This window comes from Entelurus aequoreus, linkage group LG14, assembly GCF_033978785.1.
Source record: "Entelurus aequoreus isolate RoL-2023_Sb linkage group LG14, RoL_Eaeq_v1.1, whole genome shotgun sequence".
Lineage (NCBI taxonomy): Eukaryota > Metazoa > Chordata > Actinopteri > Syngnathiformes > Syngnathidae > Entelurus > Entelurus aequoreus.
In genome coordinates, this window is record NC_084744.1 from 23,984,726 (window position 1) to 23,991,990 (window position 7,265).

Consider the following 7,265-nt stretch of genomic DNA (forward strand, 5'->3'; position numbering starts at 1 on the left):
TATATGTATCCAGTGATTATACTAAAGTTATTTTCCATTTAACTTCACCAGTTTTAGATTATTTTTATTTTTATTTTCACATTTGCCGTTATAATACTGAGAAGAGACGGTGCGGTGATCAGCAGCCAGTTGAGGCACGTCACTGATTTGTGCCTCAACATGGATTGTGCACAATGACTCGGCTAACTGCTGAGCTGCTGTGCAGTGAGACTGTATTGCTATATGAATTATATCAGCTAACTAAACTATGGCATAGTTTAGTTAGCTGAGGTATATAATGTACAGTGTATTTTGTCAAAAACTGTATGTGTGTAATGTATTTCTTGTGCTGAGCATTCATAAAACTGCTGCAAAAAACGTACTGGTTGAGGCTCGCGGTAATCCGGCCTCCTGGTGGTAGAGGGCGGTAGTGATCCCAGAGATCATTCCTCGGCCGCAGAAGAAGAAGAAAAAAAGTTTACAAGTTTGCAGCGATTGTTTATTTCCTCTCGCCTGGACTTTTATTAAAAACATGGAGGATTACATATGTAAAATAAAACAGTTTTCTAAACTGGACTTTCAATCGAAGCAGGAGGTAATAATTTAAGGTAGACCAACGCCGGAGCTAAAAGGTTTGCTTTTGACTTCGGGACAGAAGACCCGTTCTTTTCAAACGGCGTGGTACACACGCAAAGGATGGCTGTGTGGATGTCCAGCAAGAAAGGTAAGACCATAATAATGTTTTTTTTATTAAATGTGCTTTTTTGTGTGCTACAGTTGTGTAAAGAATGCTGGTATGAGCTTTTAAACATAACCCGTTAACTGCTGCCAATCACATGGTGAATAAGATACTATTTAGGGTTCATATGTTTGTAAATCTGACTGTGATGATGCAGTGCCTCACCAGACATTTACCTCACCGCACGCCACTGATTGACTGGCAAAATATTGTTGAAAAATGCAGATTTTGTCAGCCATAAAGAGCCAAAGAAGACATGATGGATGAGATGAGGAGCAATTAGTGCAGATGTGAAAGAAATGTCCAAGTGTGATGAGGTCCCTCAGCGATGGAGACATCTCTCTGTGTTCCAGTGCACAAAGCATCCTGGAGGAAGAAGATGACTCAGCAAAGCAGGTGAATCCAAGTGCAGATGTTAGCATGTGAACATCATCTTTACACAAAGTCAGAAGAACATTTGGAGGTGCATGGAAAAAAGAAAAGTCCTCACTGTGTCTCACTCAGCCTTCAGCCTTCACGTCTCTCTGAGAGCTGGTTACCAGCGTCACCAGCTGTGGGAGCACAAAACCAGCTGCTTACGCTGCTCATGCTAAGCCAACACCTCACTCTGGTGAAGGAAGTCCATCCAGCAGGTGTATTTTCACTCATATCACATCTTTTCAGCTGTCAATTCAATTAGAAACATCAAGAAGCAGAATTCTGCTCTTCTACTTCCTGACTAGTCTAAGACTAAGTCTCCAAACAGGTTAAGCTTGGCTTCAAGGCTCATGTGCAACCAGCCCCCCAGTGTCTTAGTCAGGTAAGTGTCCCATTAGTGCCATGCCTCTGTTTCCTTTCACTTTGCCCATTTCATCTTCTTCTTTTTAGCTGCACATAAGTCTACATACACTTGTAAAGAACATCATGTCATGGCTGTCTGGAGTTTCCAATCATTTCTACAACTCTTATTTTTTTGTGATAGAGTGATTGGAGCACATACTTGTTGGTCACAAAAAACAAGGCCAAACAGCTCCATTTTAGTTTCATCTGACATCACATGGACAAAGATAAGACCTTCTGGAGGAAAGTTCTGTGGTCAGATGAAACAAAAATGGAGCTGTTTGGCCACAATACCCAGCAATATGTTTGGAGGAGAAAAGTTGAGGCCTTTAATCCCAGGAACACCACACCTACCGTCAAGCATGGTGGTGGTAGTATTATGCTCTGGGCCTGTTTTGCTGCCAATGGAACTGCTGCTTTAAATGGGACAATGAAAAAGGAGGATTATCTCCAAATGCTTCAGGACAAGCTAAAATCATCAGCCCGGAGGTTGGGTCTTGGGCACAGTTGGGTGTTCCAACAGGACAATGACCCCAAACACACCTCAAAAGTGGTTAAGGAATGGCTAAATCAGGCTAGAATGAAGGTTTTAGAATGGCCTTCCCAAAGTCCTGACTTAAAGGTGTGGACAATGCAGAAGAAACAAGTCCATGTCAGAAAAGCAACACATATAGCTGAACTGCACCAATTTTGTGGTCAAAAATTGAAGCAGAAGCTTGTGGATGGTTACCAAAAGCGCCTTATTGCAGGTAAACTTGCCAAGGGACATGTAAGCAAATGTTAACATTGCTGTATGTATACTTTTGACCCAGCACATTTGCTCACATTTTCAGTAGACCCATAATAAATTCATAAAAGAAGCAAACTTCATGAATGTTTTTTGTGACCAACAAGTATGTGCTCCAATCACTCTATCACAAAAAAATAAGAGTTGTAGAAATTATTGTAAACTCAAGACAGCCATGACATGATGTTCTTTACATGTGTATGTAAACTTTTGACCATGACTGTACAAGAAGACAGACACACTAAATGGATTGTGTTCTCTATTTTGCTCATTTCAGAGACTCTGCGCAGGAGTTAAAGGCCTACTGAAATGACATTTTTTTATTTAAACAGGGATAGCAGATCCATTCTATGTGTCATACTTGATCATTTCGCGATATTGCCATATTTTGCCATAGAACAACGACGATAAAGTTCGCAACTTTTGGTCTCTGATAAAAAAAAGCCTTGCCCCTACCGGAAGTAGCGTGACAAAGTCAGTTTTTCGCCTCCTAATATTTTCCTATTGTTTTCAACGCAGCTAGAGCGATTCGGACCGAGAAAGCGACGATTACCCCATTAATTTGAGCGAGGATGAAAGATTTGTGGATGAGGAACGTTAGAGTGAATGACTAGAATGCAGTGCAAGACATATCTTTTTTCGCTCTGACTGTAACTTAGGTACAAGCTGGCTCATTGGATTCCACACTCTCTCCTTTTTCTATTGTGGATCACGGATTTGTATTTTAAACCACCTCGGATACTATATCCTCTAGAAAATGAGAGTCGAGAACGGGAAATGGACATTCACAGTGACTTTTATCTCCACGACAATACATCGGCGAAGCTCTTTAGCTACTGAGCTAACGTGATAGCATCTGGCTCAAATGCAGATAGAAACAAAATAAATAAATCCCTGACTGGAAGGATAGACAGAAGATCAACAATACTATTAAACCATGTACATGTAACTACACGGTTAATAATTCTCAGCCTGGCAAAGCTTAACAATGCTGTTGCCAACGACACTGAAGCTAACTTAGCAACTTAGCAACCGGACCTCACAGAGCTATGATAAAAACATTAGCGCTCTACCTACGCCAGCCAGCCCTCATCTGCTCACCTGCGATCGACGGCGTGACGAAGGATTTCACCCGATCACAGATGCGGTTGGCGGCTAGCGTCTGCTAGCGCGTCTGCTATCCAAGTAAGTCCTCCTTGTTGTGTTGCTACAGCCAGCCGCTAATACACCGATCCCACCTACAACTTTCTTCTTTGCAGTCTCCATTGTTCATTAAACAAATTGCAAAAGATTCACCAACACAGATGTCCAGAATACTGTGGAATTATGAAATAAAAACAGAGCTATTTTGTATTGGCTTCAATGGGCTACCGATACTCCTGTTTCACTGGCATACGTCGTCATCCAAAGGCGTTTTCAACCGGAAGTTTAGTGGGAAATTTCAAATTGCACTTTATAAGTTAACCCAGCCGTATTGGCATGTGTTGCAATGTTAAGATTTCATCATTGATATATAAACTATCAGACTGTGTGGTTGGTAGTAGTGGGTTTCAGTAGGTCTTTAAGTAGATGAGGTTTGCACATGTTTTAATACACAAACCTTTAGTAGATCAGGCCCTTGATGTTCATTATCATGACGACTCATCAAAAGTTGTATGTGATACTTTCTATTGCGTGCGCTTACACCAGTATCAAGCTACTCCTAATGGAGGGAAGCTTTTATTTTCCTGCTAAACTTGTAACACGTGTCTACATCACACCTTAAAACAGGAAGTTTGCAAGTTGACCCTTACAAAGATACCAACAATCCAGAATGTTGATGGTAACAGAAACAGAAAGTCAATATTATATTGAATATACCTGACATAACAAAGTTATTTATTACATATTCATATATGTAATAAATAACTTCAATCTTTGTGGGGGTAAACTTACAAAGTGTGTGAGTGATGCTTCACCACTGCTTTGTTTATTGTTATGCTTTCCAAGAAAGAGAATATGTTTTACTTACCAGCTGGGTGGTATTCGGCTGAAATTAAAGAGAAAGCAGGTGAAATTCACATCTCATGAATGACAGCCGAGACTTTTCCGCGTCTTCCTGAAAGAAGAAACATTTGTGTCCCTCACCTTGTCTGCTTGGGCGACGCTTGATGATGAAGATGATGATGATGATGCCAGGAGGACCACCACAGCTTGGACCGCCAGCGTGGCAGTGAGGCTCACGTTGCCTGTTGGTATGGTATGATTTATTTGTTTGACAGCTGCTTCATAAGTCACATGAAGGAACATCAGGTGGTTACATTGACACTATTCAACATGTCCAAGATGTGTCTTTCTCACTTTCATGGCTTGCGTTGCTCAGGATGCTTCTTCTTTCCAGCTTGGTGACCAGGTCCTCCTTGACCACAGACAGCTGGAACACACATTCCTACTTGCCCTCCACCTCGGCCGTCACCTCCACTTTCAGCTCCACCGACATCTGTAAGGTTCCGTCGTGGTTGGGGAGCAGCTCTCCATGCTCCATGTCCTCGAACATCTGCTCGCCGTCTTTCCTCCAAAACAGGTCGGCTAGGTCGGGGTAGAAACCTGTCGCCATGCAGCTGACCGGAGAGGACGGCGTCTTCTGGAGGAGGAACACCTCTGGAAGCTCTGCACAGGAAGTGATGTGCGAATGGAGGAGGACGTGGAGAGAAGGTGGAGAGAAGGAGAGAATATAGGTAAAGATGGAGAGAAAAGAGGAGGTGAAGAGAAAAGAGTATAAAGAGACAGAGTGTAATGTCAGTAATGTTCCTATAGGGGGAGTGCTAACATGTTAAAAGGTGAAAGTACAAGGTGTGCTTCTACCTGTTCTCATTAGGACCTTCTTCCCATACTTCACATGCTTCTTCAAGTAAGAAGGACAACGCTCAGTGTAATAATACTTATAGTGGTCTAGTAGAAATATGTTGTGGTCCCACTTGAGTTTGGAGGGAAAAGCTTGTTGTTTTGCTGCAGTGTTTGTCCATGTCTTCATGTCCAATGATATGAAATCTTCTCCATCATAACCTTCCTGCTGCCAACCTTTAACCTCATCAGTCTCATCATTCCATTCACATCCTGACATCATCTGCATGATGTGAACACCTGAGAGACACAAAGTGTTGTAAAGCAGAGTGACACACACACGCACACACACACACATACACAGTATTTGAGTAGGTTATTATGGGATGGACAGAGACAAGGTATATCAGTGCAGTAATGTGTGTTTTACTACAGTATAAAAAGAGTACATCAAATATATTTAAGTAGTAGAAAGTTCAACATAAACAAACCTCCAGTTTGGTTGAAACATTTCTTATGACTTCAAGGTTGTTTTTGTCACTAAACTCACAACCAACACTGATCTCTGTTACCATCTGCCAGTAGTTTGGATCCTCTGCTGTGATTTTGTTCATCCAGTCCTGTTTGGATTCTGCTTTCCTGATGTTGCTGTCATAATAACTAATCTCAACTCCATCAACATAACCAACACTCACATACTCTGGGAAGTTTGGAACTTGAGAGGACGTAGTGGTGAAATACTGCAGAGTGTGAATCACTGAAAGAAGAACACAACAACAAGATGACTTTTTATTATTTTGTTTCATGTTCAACAATCTTGCACTGTGAATATTTGAGCTCATTCAGTCTTCAGTGGGGTCTTAAAATGAACATCAAACACTGCTAGATATCACAGTCAAGACTCACATGGTGTTCTATGACAAGTACAACACATGAATAATATATTTTATTATTGGACATCTGTTGACACTTTGAACATTTTGAAAATAAACATATCTTGTCTCCAATGGAGGCTGAATATGAACACAAGCTGTTCTGCCCATTTGATGTCGACTCTTACTGACACCCTGTGGCGGGATGATGTTACTACACTTGATTACTTTCTGACACTTCCGTGGTTGAAGATTTCAGGAAGTCAGTGTTCCTTCTTACAAGCCTTGGAAAAATAAGTCTTTCAACAAGAAAAACTGAAGCGAAAACAAATAACAGATTTCTCTGCTTCTGGAACTTTCTTGGAACACTTTGAATATTTTGTTGAGTGATGAAGAAAAAGGTAAACAATAAAATGTGTTTAAAAAGAACCAAGATGAAGTAATAAAGGGCTTGAATAATATAAGAATGAATATAATTAATAGGTAATAGAAACTCTCAGAAGTCAAATAAGTGAAGGATTGATGAATAATAATGTATAAAGTTATGAAAAGGACTTACCAGGCGTCACGCTGTGCATTTGCACGACGAGAAGAAAGAATAAAAAGAAGTTCATGATGTCAGCACGAAACAAAAAGATGTTTGTCACTTTTAATCCCGCAGAGAAAGACAAAAGTGACGAACACTCGCTTGACTCGCAAACAGGACAAATGAAGCAGGAAATGTGAGGCTCTTTTAATAATGCTCCACCTGAGCCAATGAGGAGTCAGCATTCTGCAACGTCACTGTTACTAGGGAAGACGAAACGCTATTGTGAAGAAAAAAGTGGCAGCAGTCATTTGATTATTTACAATCCAGGGAGGTAGGATGTGAAAGGAAGTTTGTTAGTTTACGGTTGAAGTTGCCTGGAGGTGTTCTTTTAGTGCGGTTTTGAAGGAGGATAGAGATGCCCTTTCTTTTACACCTGTTGGGAGTGCATTCCATATTTATGTGGCATAGAAGGAGAATGAGTTAGGACCTTTGTTAGATCGGATCCTGGGTTTAACGTGGTTAGTGGAGCTCCCCCTGGTGTTGTGGTTATGGCGGTTATAGTAGTTTGACATGTACATCAGGGAGGTGTAGCGGATTTTATAGACTAGGCTCAGTGCAAGTTGTTTTACTCTGTCCTCCACCCTGAGCCAGCCCCACTTTGGAGAAGTGGGTAGGAGTGAGGTGTGATCTGGGGTGGAGGTCTAGAAGTAATCTGAC

General features: G+C 41.3%; 1 pseudogene; it reads right to left on the bottom strand.

Moving 5' to 3' along the window:
* Window positions 1-1,165: 1,165 nt before the first annotated feature.
* LOC133664552 (class I histocompatibility antigen, F10 alpha chain-like) lies at window positions 1,166-6,706 on the bottom strand (annotated as a pseudogene).
* Between the last annotated feature and the right edge of the window lie 559 nt (window positions 6,707-7,265).